Here is a 23,585-nt window from a genome sequence, read left to right on the forward strand (position 1 = left end):
TCATAGGGCCGTAGGCCAAACCAAGTAAAGCACAGAGACAAAATATCTATTACATGGCCTATGGAGGAGGAAGATGAAGAATATAACAATATAGAAATGTAAACTGCAAGTGCTGTAGATAAAGAGAATCCCCCTTCAACAACAGAATGATGAATCTCGCAATAGAGCAGGTCTGAGTGCACTATAGAGAGCTCAATGTGGCCAAAATGGTCGGATCTAACTCAAGGGAATCTTGGGAGAGCCACAGAAAGATAAAATATAGCTCCAAGAGCACTGGTCAAGCAAAGAAATTAACAAAGTGAGAGAAACTGTCACAAACAGAGATGAAACCAGAACTCATAGTTAATATTACCAAGAAAGTGGACAACAACACAAGAATGGCAGCTACTACTAGGACCATCCTACAAAAAATAAAAAAAGTCGATGGTTTCTGTGTCCATATATTGAAAGGGACTGCAAAGAAGGCTCATGCTCTGGACATGTATCCCCCCCCTAGGCTGCGCATCAGAATCAGGCCCCATTCAATGTTTGCACACAGGGTATTCTGTCTGTCCACCAAACTCTTGATCCACTACCTCATCTAGAGACAGGCGAAATATAAGCTTTCTGTCGACTGAGCCCCGTTGGCTAAGTCTATGGAAAACTTCTTCTAATGGCCCGTTGAAGAGGAGGCTGTTGGCGGAATAGCATTATACCACCCACCCTATTTATGGTGGATGGTGTAATGTCCTTTTCTTGTGAGTCTCACCGCCAGTGAAAAAAATCCTTGGCCACTCTAATGTACTGTAGTCCAACGTCTAAATCAAGCCCTTAACCTTTCTTTGAAAAGCCAATAAAAGCAGGAACAAGAGCAATAGAAGAAGTGGAACTCTCAATGACCTTGTCTAGAATACCTGTTTTTGGGGTGAAGATGGCTAATATCATTAGAAGAGTGAAAACTGAAAAATAACCTTGCATCAAAAAGGCGCACCTGAATCTCACAATGTGCCTCCTGTGGGTGGAAAGTAAAATCAAAGACACAACTCTAACAGCAAATACTCCCAAAATATACACTTAACATATGTGACAATAAATGGGTTAATTCTCCATTGTATGTCGATAACCTGACAGTAAAAAAAATCAACAAAGACTTCAAATCAGCGTAACGAGTTCAAACAATTGTTGGTATGCCAATATGCCTTGATCGTTCACAATCACAGACATGTCCACCAAGGTTTTGACTCTCCGAACTCCGTCTATTCATCACAGTCAGATATAAGGTGCTAGACAAGAAGAGGGGAGGAAGAGCAGAAAGAATCTTCTGAGCCAGCGCACCAACAGTCCACTTAGCTGTCATCTACACAAGCAGTGAAATGTACTGGTTCGGTCCACCATGGCTGCCTGAAGATCACCACACATAACAGAAAACCTGGCTGCATACAGAAAAAAGAGGTTTCAACTACAGCCCTTCCTAGCAGAAGACTGGAGTGCAGAAAAACATCGCAACCCATTTAGGCAATCAGACACCAAGGAAACATTCTCTGCAAAACCACAATGGGGTCTCATACAGGTTGTCACCAACAGCTTAAACCCCAACTCAAGAGGCACCAGAGATGCAATCAATGAATTTTTTTGAAGAATTTTAGCAGGCAAATCCAAAACTGACCTGTAGACCCCTGAGGCCACGGGGAGCACCCACTTGGAATCCTGTGACTGTTGAGGAGGAGGGACAGAACAAATATTGCTCTTTCATCCAGGAGAGGTAAAAAGCTACCAGACTATCTTAAGATGGCAACACAAGTGTATTAAGAGTCAGAACCACGAGCTTTGTCAATGGATGTCTATACTGAGGGGCTCATCAGATTATGCTTGTGCCCTGACCACTATACGTAAAGGGACAGAACCAACTGACAATGATACATGGAAGCACTGAACACACAATCACTCAAAGAATAAGAAAATCATGTTGATCAAGATATCTCATGACAAACGTCTAAGCTTAAACACACCACAAGGTGGAGACAGAATGGCTGGCTGAGGAATTTACTTACACATAACCCCAGAGTATGAGCTGTGATGAAAGCCCCAAAGAAAACGTCAGAGGATGAGCACCCTGCACGCAGGGAGGGCTAATGTCTGTCTAATTGAGATACATGAATAAAGCAAATGCACTTAATGCAACAAAAAGTAAGACTGAGTGGCCAATAACAAAGAAAGCATAAGGGCATTTTCAAACTGAGATACGTTTTTGCTGTTTCCCCAATACACAAATATTGGTTCATTTAACTATATAATTTGATATATAATATCATGGATATATATTACATTTTCTATTTCATTCATCCTTAGTTGAGTGACATGTCTTGGTGAAGAAGGTCAGGACCGCATGAATGTGTGTATGTGGTATTTCTGTAGTGTGAACATAGCCAACAGGCAGCAGAGCGGTTGAAGGATGTCATTTATTGCTCAGACATGGGGCGTAACTATCATTTTTGCAGCAACCTCAATTATGGCTGCACTTATAATATGGTATAAAAAATCCTTATTTTAACAGTCTGTAATTTTTCCCGCATGAAAGGAATAATATGTTTCTATTTTAGAATGTTTATGCCAAGGTTAAGCTACTGAAACCTTTGCTAGTGAACTTTTCTTTGAGCAACAATTTCTAGGATTTGCCAATAAACTCTTGGTGGAATAACAGGTGTAACAATAACAGTATTAACATTTGCAGATGACTCATTTGCTGTACATTTTACGTAGAATTTGTGGGTAATTTTAATGAAGATAATAAGGAAATTCAATAGAGGCAATGAAAGCAGAAAGAATAAAGATTAATGGAAAATTTTAAAAATCTTTTCCAAAAAAGGTTTAAATCAAAGGGCAGGCATATGAGACCATGGGATTTGTGGCGAGAGAGAGAAAGAGTCTAGAGGGAACAGACAGGTTTAAGTTTATGGACGTACCATCGAGCTACAGATGGAGCTAATAAAGATTCTGGGAATTTTAATTCCGTCAATTTAAGAACTCACAGGCATGCAATGTTTTTGTCATTTTCAAACAATTTTAGTGCAATGCTAGTGACATGGGCAATCCAACAGAACGTGTAACTTAACATTGGTAACAACTGTCCTGATAAATAATCTGTTTCTCCACAGATGAACCTTTTACTGAGACAATACCACATTTCACATTGGACAAAGAAATGGCTATTCCAGCAATAAGCAGTAAGGGGAGCCAGATTAAAGGATTCTAGGTGACAATGAATCAGCTCTTTCCTAACTGTAATGACTACTGGATGGTTGTTCTTCATACTCTCACATCAAAGCCTTATGCAGAGCACAATCCATCTGGAAATTTGTTTATTGGGAAACTGCTTTAATCACTGCTGCACTGGTGAAAACTATGAACCCCTAAGCGTAAAAATGGTGATTCCTGGTACAATTAACAGAAACAAAACCATTCTAGGGTCCAAAGAATATAAACTTTTGCTTGGAAGGATGAAAAAGTTAAAAGAGGGTATGCAAAGAATGTCTGTAGTGCACTCTGAAAGTTAGCCTGATGGTAAAATAAAAATAAAAGGTTTTAATTTATTAAATCACATACATGTGTGCATTAAAAGAACAAACTATTTACCTTTAGTAGCACCTTATCTGGTAGAGACTCTATGTAGTCGCAGATACCTTACCTTATAGTTATTCCTAGGCATCAGACTGGATTTGGAAATTCTTGGGAAGTACCCCTATGCGCTAGTAGGCAGCAACATTTGGCTCTGCGTTGGCACTGTCTGCGCCAGAAATGACATGCAAGGTACCTATATAAGCACCACCCAGTGTGCTAACAACAGTTTCTTTTTGCAACCTTTCCATGAATGAACTGCAGAGACATGAAGGATTCTGATGCGCTAGTGTGCACCACTACGGGCCTCGGAAGGGTGACACTATGCATGAATCCCTTTGCAGAGCAGTGAGAATGGGAGGGCCAGTAAGGAATCTGCGGTTAGCTGGAGATGACGTATTACGGAACGCAAGTAACTTCTTCATCTAAAAGACTTCTAGCTGGAGATTCCATACCTTAGAAAAGATACCCAAGCAAAACCTCTCCGGAGGTGGGTCTGCAAACATATTAGACCAAGAAGTCAGGAGAACTGAACTGGCAAAGTGCCCATCACAACAGACGTGACTGTCCAGGAAGTAATGCTTAGTGAATGTGTGCAGAGATGCCCAACAACCTGCCTGACAGATGTCCAGGACAGGGACTCTGCGAGCTAACGCAGTGGTCGCAGCCTTGTCTCTAGTGGAATGAGAACTATCCGTCTTGAGATGGTCCTTTTCTGTTCCCCGATGAAGCCAACAAAGACTTATTGTCCACCTGGAACCGTTTAGTGCGATGACCATAGAATGGCAACGTTTTTTATGGGTCCAGGCATGGAGTCTCTCTACTTCTTTGGAAGGGTAACGTGGAGCAAAGGAGGTAGGAAAGGTGACTTTTTGATCCTCATCAAGAGATGTCATTACTTTCAGGAGAAAGGAGAAATGAGACATGAGTACTCAGAACCAGTTTGTCTGGGTAGAAATTGTAGGGACACTGCACAGAGAGTGCTTGCAGTTCTCTGACCCTCCTGGCCAATTTTATGGCTACAAGAAAGCCTTTTTGATGGTGAGAAAACAGAATGGACTGTTGCATAGAGGCTGGTAGGGCCCACAAATTGGAAAGGCCAAAATTAGACTGTGGTCCCACTGGGACATAATGAAAGGTTTTGGAGGAAATTGGTGTTGGACTGCCATTAGGAAATGGGTCACGACTGGTGACTTGAACAAAGACGGTTGGCCCGGCAACTGCAAGAATGCCAAAATAGCTTAAATATTACCTTTTACAATGCCCAGAGTAGAGCCCTGCTCGGCCAGAGAAAGAATAAACAGCAAAACTTGGCATAAGGTTAGTGAAATAGGGCAAACATTCTTGGAGGCACAGCGTGTCACAAATTTGACCCAGAGGCAGGTGAATACAGTCTTGGTGGAGAGATGCCTGGCTGCCAGAAAAACATTGCAGACTTCAGAGGGGAGGTCAAAAGCTGTTAACTGTCACCGCTCAATCTCCAAGCATGAAGGCAGTGCATGTGCAGGTTCAGATGCAGTACCCTGCTCTGCAGTTGTGATAGAAGATCCTCTTAAAGGGGGCAGTCTGATTGGAGAATCAATGCTCATACTAAGGAGTTTGGGATACTAAATTCTCCATGCCCAATCCAGAGCCACATGAATGACTTGGGCCCAGTCATTCCTGATCTTCTTTAGAACTCTGGACAAGAGAGGTATTCAGGGAAAGGTGTACAGGAGGCCTGAGCTACATTCCAGATGAGAAACATCTTTGAGCGATGAAAACTCCTGTGCGCATAACGTCTGACATTGCACTTTCTCATAGGTGGTGAACAGATCTAACTAAGCTTCTCCCCAGACTTGAGACTGTTGGACCTGGCTCTTTTTACAGGGTCATTCCCAAACTTTTTGCCTTGCTCCTATTTTTTCTGACCTCTTGTTTTTGACTCTAGGATGGATTTTGGGCACTTTGTCACTGCTGATCAGTGCTAAAATGCAGGTGCTCTCTCTTATAAAGTGGGTATGATTGCAGTACACCTAACTGGCAAATTTGTTGATCACCAACTTGTATTGATTTATATATATAACAGCATGTCATGTGCAGGAAGACAAATTTCAGTATCTCAATATCGAAAATCAGGTACTGATTCATGGTTTAACATATCTATTTGATACATGAGCTATATAAGTGGTTGAGTTCAAGCAGGACCCAGCCATGCATCCCAGAACTTGTGGAATTTACCCACACCCTCGCTTAGTATACAGGTCTTTCCATTTGGGCGCACCAATCCATACCCTTCCTCCACTGTTGTAGCCAGAGGGGAGTCTAGGATGCCCAGTGCCCAGCACTGTCTCTTTTTGCTATAAGTTGCTATAAGTAGGGCCATACCCACAAGTGTTCGGATTGCTCGGGAGCCCCCAATGCCCTCCATCACTCCCAAAAGAGCCAGCTTGGGAGAGGGCACCAGGGTGAGATTCAACAGTGTGGAGAGTTTGTTTAGGATTTGTGTGCATTATCGCTGAATCTGGGGGCAGGACCAAGCTATATGGAAGAAGCCAGTCGATGAGTAGGTACATCTGTTACATCGAGGGTTCAGCCTGATTCTGGCACGGAAAAGCCTAGCTGGGATTAGGTAGGCACAGTGTAGGTAATACATTTGCACCATGCACAGTCTGGCTGAGATTGCAAGGACTCTCTGGTCCTGCCAGTCCTCATCGTCCAGTGGGCCAGTCCAGGTTTCCCAGCGGGTCCGTAGGGGTTGGCGAGGTGGTGGAGCGTTCAGTACAAGGGAGCGGTAAATCTGTGAAATCCATCCCGTCCCTATAGCACCCATCATTACTTTGGCTTCCATGGGGCTAAATTCAGGTATGAGGGTGTCATTGCTAACATGTGACCTCAGTGGATGCCTCAGTTGTAGGAACTTGTGGAACTGTGTCTGGGTCAGTGCATATGTTTCTTGGAGTTGTTGAAAGGACATCATGTGTGTGCCCTCCCAGATGTCTCCCACCACCGTTATGCTTATGGCATCCCATTGCGAAAAGCCCTCTAGATTGGCAACCTCCTGTAACCATGTTCCCTGCCACAAAGGGGTGCGCTGGGTGATCCGGTCCCACCACCCTGTCATTCTTTGAGCTGTCCACCAACCATATAGGAGCTGGCTAGTGAATTCTGACATGGTCTTGGGAATGGGACGTCCATAGAGCATGTCCATACGATGTGAGAACCCCATTGCGGCCAGCTCTAGGCAACAGATAGGATCGTCCCATCCCCCAGTGAGCCTTTCATTGATGGTGGGGACCCGAGAGGCTAGATAATAGTAGTATAGATTAGACATAGCTAGACCGCCATCATGTACACAGCACTGGCATGTTTCCCAGAATAGGCGCCGTCGCCCATTGCTCCATATAAGGGAGTGAGCCGTAGTGTCCATCTCCTGAAACCAGTGATGAGGGAGCCGGAGGGTGAGATTTTGAAGGATATAGAGGAAGTGGGGCAGAATAAGCATTTTACGGTTGCACAGTAGTGTCTGCACTTTTCCAACTCAATTTTCACCCTGCGGGTAAGAGGGGTGAGGTTGAGGGCATAAAGTCATAGTCAGGTCGAGTGCCACTTTCATGCCGAGGTAAGTATAGCTTAAGCGCCAGGAATGTTCGTTTACATGTCAACCAGGTCACGAGGCTCCAAAAGCGGGACCAGGAGAGATTTCTTATAGTTCATCTTAAGGCCGGAGGCCTCTCCAAATATGTGCAGCAGTTGGAGACACCTGGGTCCGCTCGTCTCTGGCCGTGACAGGTAGAGCAGGACCTGCTTTCCAAAGGACGAGGTCCAGGTAGCCCCAGTCCACCATGTCGAATGCTTTTTCAAAATTGATTAGAAGGAGGGTGTTCAGTATTAGGGAAAGATGCGGAAGACATTGTAACACGAAGGGTTAATTAGCTTGAGCAGTGTAGATGAGTGTAATGCCTGTTGAAACCCCCTCCCAAACATCGTGGAAAAGTTCATGATATTATTTTCAAGCTTGTTTGTGTAGAAGACTCCGTCTCAACCTTGAGAACGAGAGTACAGGGAGAAGATGGAATGAAAACAAAGGCTGGAGAAGGGCAGAGCAGCCAAGTACTGATAACATAGCTAGAAAATGCCAGAATGAGATAGAATCCAAGCTTCGAGTTATTTAAGCACTGAACGGTGGGTGAGGGATTTGGAAGCTCGCAGATGGAATTGTGGAAGCTGCCATGGCCCAGCGCTGCCTCCCTGTTTGCTCGTGGTGCTTGAGGGGGAGAGAGGTCCAAGCAGGCGGTAGAGGGCTCCCCAGCATGTCGTGGATTAAGTTAAGTTTCCACACAGGGATAAAATACCTTTGTTTCTCTGCTCTATTATTATGACTGATTATTTATGCCTGCACTGTGTTTATAACCTGAAGTATTCAGCTCGTTTTTATTTTGCTTTCTAAACCTATTAGTGTGAACTGCTAAAATAACTGAAACATGCATTTTGGTGTGCAGTAAATCTAAGCTTATCTGAAGTATTTAGTTCGTTTATATATTGCCTCCTGAACATCGTAGTGAGAGCCTGCTGCAGTAATTGAAACATGCATTTTGGTATGCAGTAAATCAAAGCTTATCAACTCATTTATATTCTGCTTCCTGAATATCGTAGTGCGATGCATTTTAGTATACAGTTAATCAAAACTTATATCTGTCAATGAATTCTTTGCCTATATATATATATATATAAATAGATGCTTTTCATTGCTATTCTTATTCTACTATTGTTAATGTGCTAAATGCCTACATTTTACCTGCAATTCTAGTAAAGCTAAATTGTATTTATAATTGGCGTGTGGTCCTTCATTGAGCGTCCTTATTGACTTATACTGAACAGGTGTCAACCAGACACCTGGATAAGACAGAGGGCCATTGGGTAGGGGAAGGTATGTATGTGCTAGGGCGACATGTAGCCTCCGCAGGCAATGCCTGGTGCTGTGAACGGGCATGAAACTGCATTGATCGGGATGGATCAGGTAATGTAGAACTGCCTTTAAATGAGTAGCTAATATATTAGCGTAGATCTTAATTTCACTATTAATTAGAGATATCGGCCGGTAGTCTGCACAGGACGTAGAAGGGGGCCGGACTTAGGCTTTACCACTATAGTAGCCTGGTCCAAGTCATGAGGGAATGCGCCCTTCTCCAGAGCCACTGTGTAGAGACTGTGGAGCTGAGGTAATAGTATGTCCCAGAATTTAGAGAAGTATTCTGCTGGGTACTCGTCTGGGCCAGGGGTTTTGTCCGGTCTCAGTTTTGTGATGGCTTTTCAGATTTCTTCTAGAGTTATGGGGTCGTCAAGACTTTTACAAAACTGGGGCTAAGAGGGCTGGCATGTCTATTTAATTTAACAGTGGATTCTGCTGTTCAATGGTGGGTCTGGGCGCCGCAGTGTATAGGGCGGTGTAATATCATGCAAATATATCAGCTATGTCCTGGGGGGGCCGTGTGGTCCCGAGGTTGTCTATTATTTCAGGGCTCACTCGTCCCATCATTGGTCTGGTTGCGAACCAGTAAAGGAGCTTGCTGTTCTTGCCCCCCCCCCAGTCATAAATCCGGGACTGGGATGCCCGCCAAATCTGCTTTGCCTCCTCTAGGGAGTGGGTTCTGATTTCCTATCTCACCATCTCTAGGGCTCGCTTGTGTTTCTCCTCTCGCATCCCCAGCATTGCGCTCTCCAACTGGAGTGCCCAGGCCTCATGAGACGTAATGTGGGCCTGTCTCTCCTGCTCCTGCCATCGTAAAAGGCGCTTGGTATGGCCCCGAATTGTGGCCTTGCCTGACGCCCATAGGGTGATATGAGATTAGACCGTTTTATTATCGCGGAAGTAGTGTTTGATCTCTTTGTGAAGGCCAGTACAATAGGTCTCGTCTTGTAAAAACCATGCACCACATAGGCCTTCGACTCTGGTCAGGGTGGCCAATGGTCAAAGAAATTGGAGCATGGTCGGAAAGGCCGTGGGTGAGTATCTGGACCTGGGTGACTAGGGAAAGATCAGTGGCAGACGCAAGAATCATATCTATAAGGGTGTGGATGTGGTGTGCAGCTGAAGTGTGGGTGTATTGCGAGGGTGCCATATCCACCATGTGTCGCAGAGGCCAGTGCCCATCATCCATTTGTTGAGGGATAGAGAACGCCTGCGGCGTGCATCGGACAGGGGCTCTGTGATGTCAAGGGTCGGGTCTGAGACCGCATTCGTATCTCTGCCTATGACTGTAAATCCCATGGGCATCTGGGCTAGTAGGGCGGTAAGAACAAGGAAAAACCTGTCGCGCTCCGGCTCCATGGGGTGGCATATATACTGAGTAGATTGATATTGTGCCCATCTATCCAGCCCGTCAGGGCTATGAACCTCCCTTGTGGGTCCATCCATGTCTGCTGTAGTACCATGGGATAGTCGTGGTGTAGGAGTATCACAACCCCTCTGTTTCACCGTGCATACCCTGAGTGATAGACCCAGTCAAAGCCATAGTGGGCCAAGAACGGGCATGTGGACCCTATTAGGTGTGTTTCCTGGGGAAGTAGGATAGAGGGACGGAGGTGCTGCGTGTATCGCAGCAGAGCCGTCCTTTAATTTTGGCAAGGAGTCCATTAACACTCCACGAGACTACAGTAGTGGGTGCCATAGGGTGTCGAGAAAAGGGGTGCTTCCCAACGCCAGTTGTGTAGCTGGGGACACAGGACATTTGTCTGGGTGGGCCATGTGAGGGGTGGAACCTGCACATGTGTAGCGTCTGAGAGACTTGAGTGCATCTTCCAATTTGTGACATCAACGTGTAAAAGGAATAAAAACAAACAGAATAACAATCAAGCCGTACACTGGTAAACACCTCCCAACTCCCCCTCCCAACTTGAAAAAGCATCTGTCACCCCATAAAGGCCCAACAAAACCAAAGGAAAGGTAAGGTAAATCCCTGATGGTGTGGAGTAGTCGACCCCTCCAGTGAGTCGGATCTCACGTGTACTGGTGGACCCATGCAGAGCCCACTGCCGTCTCGCAGGATAGTCAAATAGGTGTGGTTTGACTGTCTTTCTCCTTCTTCTGGGAGCGGTCGCCCCCAAGACGCCGATTCATGGGAGGTCTCCTTTTGCTGCAGGGGAGATGGGGAGGGGTGGCCCGCCCCGAGAGACTGCGAAGCCCTCCGGGGCCAGCATCTTCTGCGATGAGAGCCAGCATGGGAACGCCCAGGATGACCGGACTCCATCATGGCCACCCCAGATGCACCATCCAGCGCCCACCCAGAGGGAGGGGGGATCCTGCAGCACCTTCCCGGAACAGTCGCTCCTCCGTCACCCATTCCCAGGCCGCCTCCGGCGTGTCAAAAAAGTGCGTCTTACCGGCATGCAGTACCTTAAGATGAGCTGGGAAGAGGAGCATATGCACAGATGCAGTGCCTTCAGTTTTTGTTTCACCTGCTCGTAGGAGCGCCGTTGGGCCTGAACCTCCCAGAGTAGTCCGGGAAGACCAAGATCTTCGAGTTCTGAAAGCAGAGCTCCGACTGAGCTCGGGCCTCACGTAGGATGGCGTCTCAGTGTCGATAGTTGAGTAAGCAGGCAATAAATGCCCTGGGTGGCGCCCCCGGTGGAGGCTTGGCAGAAAGAGCTGTATGTGCTCGCTCAATGGCAAACGATGTGGACAGTCTGTCAGGGGGCATCCATAATTTAAGCCATGTCTCCAGAAACTCGATGGGGCCAGGGCCAGGGCCAGGGCCTTCGGTCATCTGCGGGAATCCCACAAAATGCAGGTTATTTTGTCTTGAGCGGTTTTTGTCATCATATGCGCACTGCTGTAGCTCGTGGGTGCGAGTTAGAAGTCTGACCACCTTGGTCTTAAGATCTGAAACCTCGTCCTCCACTGTGGACACTCGTGTTTCTGTCTCGGTGAGTCGTGCCGAGGTATTTTTAAGGTCCTGTTGCAGCACTGCCATGTCTAGTCTCACCTCTCCGATTTTGTTCTCGACCACTGCCTGAGAGGACTGTATGGCTCGTAGGATCTTGTCCGTGTCCGCTCTGTTCTTCTCTGCCAGGGCAGGGGCCCCCATAACATCGCCCCTGGGGCTCCAACTGGAGTCATAAATTTATCTGTACGAGTTTGGGAGAAGGATGGCTTTGCCTGTTTGAGCTTTCTCTATGGTGCAGAGAAGATATGCAACAAGTATATTTGGTTCCTTGGCACACCGCCGGGGACCCAATGAGTCTCAATTTTGTAGTGTATAGTCCCTTAAGGCTGCACATCTATCAAATCCTGGGAAGTGGGTCACCAGCGGGCCAGGTCCAACGGGCAAGCGGGACAGGAGCTGAGCAGTTCTTTCCCTGTGTTTCTTGGGCCTTGGAATACTCTATCAGGTTCAGGGTCAGTGCACCACCCACGACCGGGCCCAGAGGTTGCCAGGGGATCCCCCACCGCCATAAGCTCAGTTTCTCATGCGTCCCAGTGCCCCCAGCCAACCAGCTCACCTTGCCCAGTGTCAGCGCGGGGTCCCTGCCTCAGGCAGTCTGTCCTCTCATTTGAATCTGCCCTGCAAAAAGCCCCAGCAGGGGGTCCAGGCCCAGTCCTGGGTTGTAGGCCTCTTTCACGGCCTGAGCCCGGTTGGCCCCAGCGGAGAGGGCTCCTCTGTCCCCCATGGCCATGAGTCTCGTTCCCAGTGTCTCCGTGCCACTAGAAGCACCAAGGGGATAGGCAGCACCTTGAATCAGGCTGCCCATGGTGGCTGCCACCCTTCCGTGTCGCCGCGGGCCTCGGGCTGCCGAATTCAGGTGGGGGTGCACGGGCAGGCCACCACCCCACCACCACGAGCCTGCGGCCGCCGGAGCCCCCCAGGCCAGATCGCGGCCGCCCAGGAACTCACTGCACGGGCCCCGACGGTCTCAGGCAGGCATTCCTCTAGGTGGCCTAGGCCGTCAGGGCCTCCACTACCGGCCCTGCGTCCCGCTGCTCCTCCCTGCAGGTTGGTATCAGTGCCACTGCTCTGGGCCCACGTCGGCAGTCGGCCCTGCGAGTGGGTGGCTGGGCTGACACCGGGGTCACCACAGGTCCAGGGCCCCCCCAACATCCAGCAGTCATGCGCAGGAGTCCCCCGCCGGCCTAGGCCTAGTGGGCACCCGGCATCTTGCTTGCCCGGCATTGAGGGTCCCTTGATGGCCCAGGCCTTTATGTCTATCGGGGGTCTGCGCCCTCTTTCTGTTCGGTCCACGGCTTCCCCTACACCGGGACGAGGATTACAGTGCCGGTCGGATGGGTCACCATGTAGCGTGGATGGCAGCTTATGACGGAGGGGTCCGGAGCACTCTCAGAGAATGACCGCCATCTTGATGCCCTAAGCCACACTCCTCAAATTGGCACATTTAATTTACCTCTTAGTCCCTTGTACAATGGTATCTCTATACCCAGGGCCTGTAAATGAAATGCTACTAGCGGGCCTTCAGGGCAGCTTGCGCCACCCACAGAAGTAGCCTTTCAAACCTGTCTCAGGCCTGCTAGTGCAGGGCCTGCATGCACAGTTTACGGACACAGGGAGCTGGCATCTAAATTTACTTGCCAGGCCTGGAACTACCCTTTGACTACATGTAAGTCACCCCTAAGGTAGGCCCTAGCTAGCTCTATGGGCAGGGTGCTATGTATGTAAAAGGCAGGCCATGTGCCTGGTTGTGTGGCCTGTCCTTGTAGTGACTAACAGCCTATTTGGTGTCTCACTGCTGTCAGTGCTGCCTTGCTCACAGGATTACATTGGAAATCCCCTACCTTATGTCTAAGTAGTATTGTCTGATCTATGAGGGGTAGCGAAGGCATGTTTGGTATGGTTGTAATGGTAGTGAGAAATGCTGCTTACTGGTGTAGGTGGATTTTTTTTTATCAGTATAGAAATCCCACTTTTAGAAAGTGCCCATTTCTCTGTGCTTATGACTCTGGTGTTTTGAGCTTGATTCCAATCCACGTCTGGGGCAGAGGGACAGCTGGGCCTTGTGCATACTTTTCAGACAGCCTGTACACAGGGAGGGTGGAGGTGTCACAGAGGTGCATCTGCATATTGAATGGTCTTCCTGGGCTGAGAGATGGAGAGGTGGGGCACACCTGCATTTGCAAAGGCTGTACCCTGGCCTCACCCAAAGGACTCGTTTACCTCCCACCGATGTCTGAAGCCTATACTGGAGGAGAGAGAGGACACTCCTAGAACCAGTTAGGAACTCTTCTCCCCCTTTTGTAAAAGCTTGTGCAAAACTGAGTATAAGTACAGGGGATTTTCTCCATGTAAGGGAGACACTAATGGACTACTGAACCTGACAAAGGATGCTGCTCGAGGGACTCATCAGGAACTGCCGTGCTCTGCTGTTGTGCTGACCTGTGACCTGCTGGGTCACTAGGAGGAACTGCCACTGACTGCAACTCTTTGTGCTGGCCTGCTTGTTTGGGTCCTATCACCCTGTGCTCTCTTTGACTGTCTCCAGGGGCTGGGTGCTGAGGCCCGTTCCCTATGTCGCAGTGCTGGAAGAACGCTTTATTCCCTGCTTCCCCAGCGTGAGGGAAGTGTTGTGGTGATCTGCTCCTGTGTTGGAGTGTAGCACAGGAAGACGGCTGTGCCTTGTTCACTATAGCACAGAAAGAGTGCTCTGTCCCTTTTACTTGCTGGAAGCGCATGAAGAGCGCTTCTTCAATGTCCCCCGGTGAAGAATAACTGCTGCGACTAAGGCGGGTCACAAGGAGCAAGTGCGGACAAAGCACGCTGTATTTAGCGCCCCCGGGGCGAGGAGCACTGAAGAAAGTGCCCCTGGGGCACAAGCAGGAACCTACTCCAGGTGCGTTCACCGCTGTGACCCGGGTGGACAGAAGCACCATTGCAGCCAGAGTGTTATGCCAGCGGGTCTCTCTCTGTGTGGGAGACATGCTGCCCTGGACAGCAACGCACTCAGGAGGAGCGCCGCAGGCTGCCACAGGTCACCTGGAGGTGAAGCGGCCCGCTGGAACTCAAGGAGCACTGCTGGTTGCTCAGGTGAGGTGGCCTCCCTGCCCCGAGCGGGCTTGAAGGCCAGATCGCTGTATCGGACAGGAGGCGCGCGGTCTCGCTGGACACAAGAAGTCACGTGTGCCACTCCAAGCCTCGTCAGGAGGCCTTCTTTGCTGAAGGCGGCCCCCATGTGAGGAGTGGGGCCGCCTCCTGCCTAGGTGTGGGCTTGTCCTGTTATTCTTTCCCCCTCCAGGAGAAGATATTGGGGATCGCAGGGGGCTTTATTTTTGGGGGGAGTACGTTTGTGGGACGGACGGAAGCCTCAATGGACGCCTGTCCCACTGAGAACCATTCTTTTGCACACCCCAGATGTTGCAGCAGAGGAGCTCCCGGATAGGGACACAGACATCCCCGTTTTTGCCCTAGGGCATGATAGCCCTGATTATTAGGCTGACCTATACCACCTTGGAACAATGGCTTTTCTGTGCACAATGGTACCATGTGTTGATGACCTGTGCATACTGGGAATGCCGATGATCCTAATGCCTTGCCATGTGTTCCTGTGATGTTTCCTTTTTATGGGCATTCATGATGTTGTTGTGACACTTATGCTTTGTGATGTACCATGATAAGTGCCTTTTCAGTAACAATGATGACCGGACTACTCCTTATGTTGCAGGATAACCAGTAACCTATGCGTTGTATGTGACTACTGCCAGCTTTTGCAGAGTAATAGTAACGGAATAATGTTCTGACAACTGCTTGTGTAGCAGGGTATTACTGACATGTTGTGTTTGGTCTAATGATGTTGTGTACAATACAGTTTATTTTTATATAACTTGGTTTTGTGTTTCATTTGTGGAGTACATATTGCATCATGTGTGTTGTGGGTGTTGTGCAATCATTTTACACATTGCCTCTGGGATAGGCCTGACCGCTCGTGCCAAGCTACTAAGGGGGTGAGCAGGGATTTATCATGGGTGTGTAACCCCCTTGCCCTGACCAGAGTGGGTGGGTTCTACCTGCCTTACGTGCATACCCTAGACAACCAGAAACCCCTCCGAATGGAGACACCATTCATAATCCGCTAGGCATCGATGGCTGAGTTTGTCCTCTCTGGCATTCAGAGAGCCCACCAGGAGTTGAACCACCAGGGAAATGCCCTGACGTTATAGACATGTAAAGTGAGACGCAGGACCTTTTGACACAGAGTCCATGTTTCCAACCAGCCTGGTTGCTGCAGTATCACATGGCTGTGATGTTGTCCATGAACACCTGGACCAGCCTTCCCTTGATCATAGAAAAGAAGGCTTTCAATGCCTTTCAGATCGCCCGTAGCTCCAGCAATTACATATGGAGCTTGGACTTCACCGGAGACGTTAGTCTTCTGATCTCTACCTCTCTCAGAAGGCCGCCCCAGGCTAGGAGTGACGCATCTGTCACTACAGTCAGCTCTGGCTGGGGAAGCAGGAGGGGTCTGCCGCTGTCCCAATCCCTGCTTGTTTGCCACTACTGCTGGTCTTTTGCAGTTCCCTTCGAGGTCTGGACTAGGTCGGAGAAGTTCCTCTGATGCTGTGCCCACTGGAACTTCAGGTCCCACTGGAAAGCCAGCATATGCCAATAGACATGCATCACTAGTAGGATGCAGGAGGCCATGACGCCCGGGTGCCTCAGAGAAATCCTGGATAGAGACTGCAACATCAGAATCATAGCTCGAATATCCTGGACCCGCTGTTCTGGAGGATAGGCAGAATCTGCACTGTGTCCATAACAGCGTTGATTAAAGGGATCGTCTGAGAGGGAAACAGGTGTGACTTTGGCATGTTAATAGTGAACCTTAGTGAGTGCAGGAAGTTTGACGTAGACTGGAGGTGGGAGACGTCTGGAGGTCTGCTGAGCCCACCTTCAACAGAAAGTCGTCAAGGTAGGAGAAGACAAACCCCTGACATGTGCAGGTGTACTGTGAACACCCAAGTGGCAATAGTAAGGCCAAAGGGGGGCACAACAAACTTATAATGCTTATTAGCCGCCATGAACCACAAGTAACACTAGTGGGCGGACGGGAATGTGAAAATAGATGTCATGCAAGTCCAGCACTGCTATCCAGGGTCAAGGGCAGAGAGAACCTGAGCGAATATAAACATCTTGAATATCCCTTTCTTCAGGAAGAAGTTGAGTGTTCAGGTATAGAACAGGGCGGAGCTCTCTGTCCTTCTTGGGCACCAGAAAGCAGCAGGAATAGCAACTATGACCTGCTTTCAATGCTGGCACCCTCTCAATGATGCCTTTGGCCAAAAGAGCCAACACTTCCCGGTAGAAAAAGGAGAGATGGTCCTCAGTCAGTGAGTCATGAGAAGGTGGCATGGGCTTCCACCTGGATGAGGGACAACTGCCTGAAGCTCAGAACAGAGATGCTAATCTTCGGTAGACACCCTGCCCTCTGAAATGACTTCTGCTGGCCATCAAAACTTGGACTCACCCCCAATGCCTAAAAATCAAGCCGGGAACCTTAGCATCATACTCGTCAGTGAACACTTCATGAGACGACAGAACAACGCTGTCTCCTCAGCCTGTTTTCACATGCTCTGTAAGATTTTTAAATGGCTCTCTTCCAACACAAAGAAGACAGGGACACAGGCCCTCATCACTAGACTACAGCAACACACTCTATGCAGGCACCTCCACCAAACTCCTACTGCGACTCTAAGCAGTCCAGAATGCAACTGCCAGACTTATCCTCAACTTACCTCGGAGAACCCACATCACCCAGCATCTTAAGGATCTCCACTGGCTCCGAATACATAAGAGATGTATTTTCAAGCTCCTAACCCATGCCTAGAAAGTCCTCTACAACCTTGGACCTGCCTACCTAAATCACCAACTTCACCTCCACTAACCGCGCAGGAACCTCCGCTCTGCATACCTCACCCTTGCAGAGATACCATGCATACACCGCTGCTGCACAGGAGGATGCTCCTTCTCCCACCTCGCCATCAAGACCTGGAACACTGTCCCCCTCTGCACCGCTCCATCGTTGATCCACTTAAAAAAGGGGCTGAAAACCTGGCTCTTCTAATAACACCTGCAAGCAAGCGCCTGGATTTCCCCTTGGATGATAAGCCGTGTTAGACAAACACTGACTGACTGACTGGGTGGCGGGGCTTCCAGAAAGTGGATGTTGTAACCCAGCTGGGTGATTTGGAGTGGGCACTTGCCCAATGTTATGAACTGCTATCAGGGCAGGTCATGGTGAATTCTTCCTCCCACTGGGGATCCGTGCTGATATGAGGGCAAACTAAAGAGATTTGGAGACTGCTGCTGCCTGAGATGTGGTGGACAGGCCCGATTTTGTGATCTGACAGAACCACAGCCACAAAAAGGCTGGGACGCCTTTTGGTCTTGGTAGCTGGGTAGGAAAGGGCATGGCTGGTTGCCCCTACCATAGCCACAGACTGGACCTTAAGGAAGACTGGAGTTGGATAGGCACAGAGACCTTATGGTAGTCTGCCTGTCTTTAGTTCGCTCCAGCGCCCCGTCTGCCTTTTCACCAAATAGATGAGCCATCAAAGGGCATGTCCATGAGGGAAGCCTAGGCATCCCCTGAAAAGCCAGTGGTTCTCAACCAGGCATGGCGTCTACGTGTCACTGAAAATTCAATTGATCTTTCTAGCAAATAATTTGTGTCTAGATCACATTGAGTAGTGAACTTTGCTGCATTTCGCCCATCAGCAATAGCTTGGGTAAGTATGGTTCAGGCCTGGGTATGGGTGGTGTAATGGCCCAAAAGGCACATGGTGTTCACTGATCACAGTGCTAGGCTGGCAGAAGAGAACATTCTCTAGCCTTATGGATTCCCATCGGATAGAGTGGTAGGGAACGCACCACGGTTAACTCAGGTAGTGGAGAGTTAGACCACCAAGCCCTCCAGGGTGGGGTGCTAGGTGAGGAAACTGGGGTCCCCAGGAGTTGGCCAATGGCAGAGGGCAATAATCATGTGCAAAAGAGCCCCTGTGCAGGACTTGGACCAGGTCCCAAGCATAATGAGTGTAAGGGCTTCATTAAATGTGAACAAAAGCTCAGAGAGGGCAATACCTGGCTAAAGCATCTCGGTCAAGATATTTGCCTCGATTGCCCCTGAAGGCAGGACCTCAGGCTCTCTCCTCCATAGCTACGGTGGGCAAAGAGACCAAACTAGTGACTGGTGAGGTGTCCAAACCACTGTCCTCTGATAGCTCCTTTTACCAATCGTCCCCTGGTTCATCAAGGATATTGTAATATCCATAACGGTCCTCACGCCTCTCCCGGTTGTCTCCCCACTCCAGGCCTACCAAAGAAAAGGGCACTGGCTCCGTATCAGAGTCAGGGATAATGATGATGGGGTCGGTGGCACAGGGGATGAAGTCAATGGATTGGGCTCTGTGGAAAGTCGCAGCCGGCAGAGCCGCTCTGGGACAAGCACCAGATCAATGGGGCTCAACTGGGCCTTAGGGCGAACTTGCCAACGGGAATCCAGTAGGGGCTCTTCCGAACCCATGGGGCCTGAAGGCACTCCAGACGGATCGCCCAAATATGAGGTGCATAGCTTCAAAAAACCCTGTGTTAGATGGGGCCAATCTGGCTCCAGAAAACTCTGGAAAGCGTGGAGCTGACCAGGCACAGGCTCTGTGGTGGAAGCGAGACCTTGAATGGTGTTGTCATTCCTGTGCCTTGTCCAAGGAATTGGACCTGCGTGGTGAATTCAAACAGTGCTTTGACCTCTTAGACTTCTTTCATTTATGGGAGTTTCTCAACGACTTGGATCGTCACAAGGAACCAGAAACTTGCACGTGACTGGGGCGGTGAATGTCATGGGGTCGTCAGGCAGTGAGGAGCTTCAGAGAGCCTTCCAACAGCACCTTCTTATTTGGCAGTCCTCAAAGGTCTTGGAGTCGTGGTCCTGCTCAAAGCACCACAGACAAAGTGTGAGTCTGTCACAGACATCTGTCTGTGACCGGCATTGCATGGTTTGAAACCTGCTGTTTTTTGGGGGGATATCTCTATCACACCAGGAGAAAAGTCTCAAAAAATAGCTATGACAAACCATCAGAAAACTTCTACAAAAACATTTACTGCTGGTAGCTCTCTCCGGATCTGCAATGACTGACGCGGAAAGCAAAGAACTGATGCTAGCACACTGGAGTGGCACCTATATCAACACTAAGCACGTCACTTCGTGTGCGTAAGACAGCGACGCAGAGCCAAACAACGCCACCTACCGGCATGCAGAGGTACTGCTCAAGGGAAAAGACAAAAGGCCAAGATTCAATTTACATCACTCTTTGTGGTTTAATACCCGAGGCTCTCCTTTGTCAAGGAAAGGGTGAAATCCACTCTGTGAAGCAGACAACTGAAGGGACCACGACTGCCATCAGGATATCAAAAATAAAACATTTTCTAAGAGAGGACAAATTTAGTAGCAGGACACCTAGCTGCAAGGACTATGCTTATCACATGATCAGAGAGACACCAACCATCCCATAAAGAGAAGGCTGGAGGGCCAAAGTCAGAATGCAACAAAGCCCCTAGAGGGCCAGCGGCTGGGATCCAGCTTTTATTTCCTCAGCCAGAGAAGTCCAATCAATATCACAGCCATGCGTGGAACTTTAGATACCTCAAAAGTAAAGCAAGAATGATGTTTAAGTGGCATGTGTAATGAAGGCTGAATTTCAGATACAACAAAATATTACTGAAGAGCAATTATCTAGAGTGAAGCCTACAGCATGTTTGCAGGTAAGGGAAAGAAGTTGAAGGCTTGTTATCCTAACAACTGAAAAAACAAACTATCCCTTGTTTCAGTCCCACTCATGGTAACACCTCACAACGTATTTAGTGCTCAGGCACTGACTAGGCAACATAGGTAAATCCCCAATTCCAAGATTTTGAGAGTCATAATCCAATTTCAGAGAGTCAGGCACTGACTGCAAAACTACAAAGTGCCTATACTTCACCTTATTGTTGTTGTAGTGGAGGGCTGTGGTGTTATCTGTGAGGACTTGCACCATCAGGTCCAGCACAGAGAGAAAGAGCGCTAAGGCTAAGACACTGCACTGATTTTAGAGCTGCACAAGCCACTGACTGAGTTCTCCAACAAAGGATGAATCTGTCCCTAACTACTCTTGGCTGTCTGATGAAAAGAATGCCCAGTGCAAGACCACAAGTGCCCCTGGGGGGGAAATGAGGCCAAGATTGGCCCTACTACCTGTGCATGGCTGCTATGACGTCTCACCCTCCACTGAAATTATCCCATTCTTGAGCTACTTTGAATTACTCTATTCCAAGACCAAATCAAAAAAATTGCTGAGGTATATGTTGTTCTACTAAGTATGAACTGTAGAGGCTCTTACTGATGAACAGGAAACTCTGGAGACTTTTGAGTAATAGGTTTATGCTCTGTGACTATTTTGTATTTACAACAAATAGGCAGTTTATCGTTCAGTAACTTAAATCTGTTCTGAATGATTGCTGAAAGGCGATACTGAAGAGAACCCATAATCATGGATGACAAGCGATACAATAAATATTGTGATCGCTATAACGGGCATTCACCAAGGGGCCAAAGTTTTATTGAAGGGTTGTTGCTACACAACTATCACTCATGCTGATGTATTTAGATTTTGGATGACTCAAAGCAATTTTAGCCTTGATTCTCAAAATGCTCATTGATGTTAATACTCTTAGGAATGTGCCCTAGAACATGCCACCTACATTTTCTACTTGATAAAAAATTATAGAATGACCATCCGGTCTCAAAAGAAGAGCACATACAAGTGTGGCAGTGAGAAGTATTCGATCAAATGGATGCACAGCACAAGATTAAACAAACTGGGGTACAATGAGACTATTATACAATGTGCAGACACGGATAGACTATCACGGAAGTGAGATGACCCTTAAAGACTGAACAGAACACATTCAAATACCCTACTGAGCAAACAGCTGATACGGCTCTGGTAATAAGTGCATGCGAGTGCGTCAGCCACCTTTAGGTAATGCCCCCAGTTAATGAATTTCTTGCTTACACTCTCGTGATTTATTCATTTGTTTAATGTGTATTCTCTTTTGTTCCTTTATAAGCATGGCAGGCGGTCCCTAGAGTGGAATGCATGTAATGTATTTGGTATTTTTCAATAGCACTCATGCAGCCGCTTCTTATGACACTGCAAGGATGCTGCACCTGGGAATAGAAACACGAATAACAGACATCCACATAATAAATGAACTTTGATTTGAAACATTCGTACAGATTAAGGATGCCCGCCGTGCTACAGAAGGATGCTGACGAAGGGCAAAGGTTACCGCTCGCAAAAACAGAAACAGACCCACACTGCTACCAATAGAATTACTTCATTTAATTGCCCGTTCCCACTTATGCTGGAGCAGATTACATGTATTTCTATGCTTGTTTTGCAGCTGTTGTTTGTTCTGGAGAGACCACCGCCCCGCAAGTACCTATCGAACCTGCCCTCCTCAGTGCGTACAGAGCCAACATCAGGCTGGTTCACCAGAGTTTTCTCCAACACGTGAATGTATCGTCTTAAGTTATGTGTGACAGCGGCTGAACAAGGAAAACGTCTCAGAAGATATGACGTGCAGTGCCTAGAAGTGCTCGAAAATACACATATGGCGAATGAGCAATTTTACAGGTGGTCCAGTCGGTTTCGCGATAGCATAATGATCATGTTTAACCTCCTGATATAAAGCAATTTCATAAGAGAGGAAGCCAATGGCACAATGAGCTCCATGTAACAGCCTGTGTGTGCTAATACATGCACTGCTGAAAACATGCATGCCCTGCTCTTAATAAACAGTTTCCTTCGGTTTGCCATTTAAAGTGAATTCCAAGTACTGGACCAGGGTAGGTGTCTTCAAGCCATTTTCAAACAAACGTTCACAACTTGCAGATGTGCTATTATAGCATTGTTGACGTACATAATATAAATGAAGAGATGTAATGAAAGCAGGACTGTAGAGAAGCTCTGTCCCTCACAATGGCCCACTCCTACCCTTGCGTAAAAGCACTGTTGCCCACAACGGCTAGTTTTGACTCTTGTAGATGCACGGTGCCCCACAAAAGCCCACTTCTACGCTTCTGTTAAAGCACTGTGCCCACAATTGCCCGCTCCTATCCTTAAGTAGATACACTGTGCCCCACAATGGCCATCTTTTTTCTTTGTGTAAAAGTACTGAGACCCCACAATGGCCAGCTCCTATCCTTAAGAAGATACACAGTGCCCCACAATCGGCAGCTTCTTTCCTTGTGTAAAAGCACTGTGCCACACAATGGCCAGCTCCCAACCTTGTAGATGCATTGCACCCCACTTCTACTCTTGTGTAAAAGCACTGTGCCCCACAATGGCCAGCTCCTATCCTTAAGTAGATACACTGTGCCACACAATGTCCCGCTCCTATCCTTAAGTAGATACACTGTGCCCCACAATGGTCCGCTCCTATCCTTAAGTAGATACACTGTGCCCCACAATGGCCAGCTTCTTTCCTTGTGTAAAAGCACTGTGCCACACAATGGCCAGCTCCCAACCTTGTAGATGCACTGCACCCCACTGAAGCCCACTTCTACTCTTGTGTAAAAGCACTGTGCCACACAATGGCCAGCTCCTATCCTTAAGTAGATACACTGTGCCCCACAATGGCCAGCTTCTTTCCTTGTGTAAAAGCACTGTGCCACACAATGGCCATCTCCTATCCTTAAGTAGATACACTGTGTCCCACAATGGCCAGCTCCTATCCTTAAGTAGATACACTGTGCCCCACAATGGCCAGCTCCTATCCTTAAGTAGATACACTGTGCTCCACAATTGCCAGCTTCTTTCCTTGTGTAGAAGTACTGTGCCACACAATGGCCAGCTCCAAACCTTGGAGATAAACTGTGCCCCACAGAAGCCTGCTTCTACTCTTGTAAAAAAGCACTGTGCCCCACAATGGTCAGCTCCTACCCTCAGGCAGATGCACTGTGCCCCACAGTGGCCA

General features: G+C 48.1%; 1 protein-coding gene across 4 annotated transcripts in view; it reads right to left on the reverse strand.

Moving 5' to 3' along the window:
- ITSN2 (intersectin 2) overlaps positions 1-23,585 on the reverse strand; it is a 1,003,157-nt gene that overhangs the window by 125,724 nt on the left and 853,848 nt on the right. The gene's annotated exons all lie outside the window — the stretch shown is intronic.

The sequence above is a fragment of the Pleurodeles waltl genome, chromosome 5 (genome assembly GCF_031143425.1).
Source record: "Pleurodeles waltl isolate 20211129_DDA chromosome 5, aPleWal1.hap1.20221129, whole genome shotgun sequence".
Lineage (NCBI taxonomy): Eukaryota > Metazoa > Chordata > Amphibia > Caudata > Salamandridae > Pleurodeles > Pleurodeles waltl.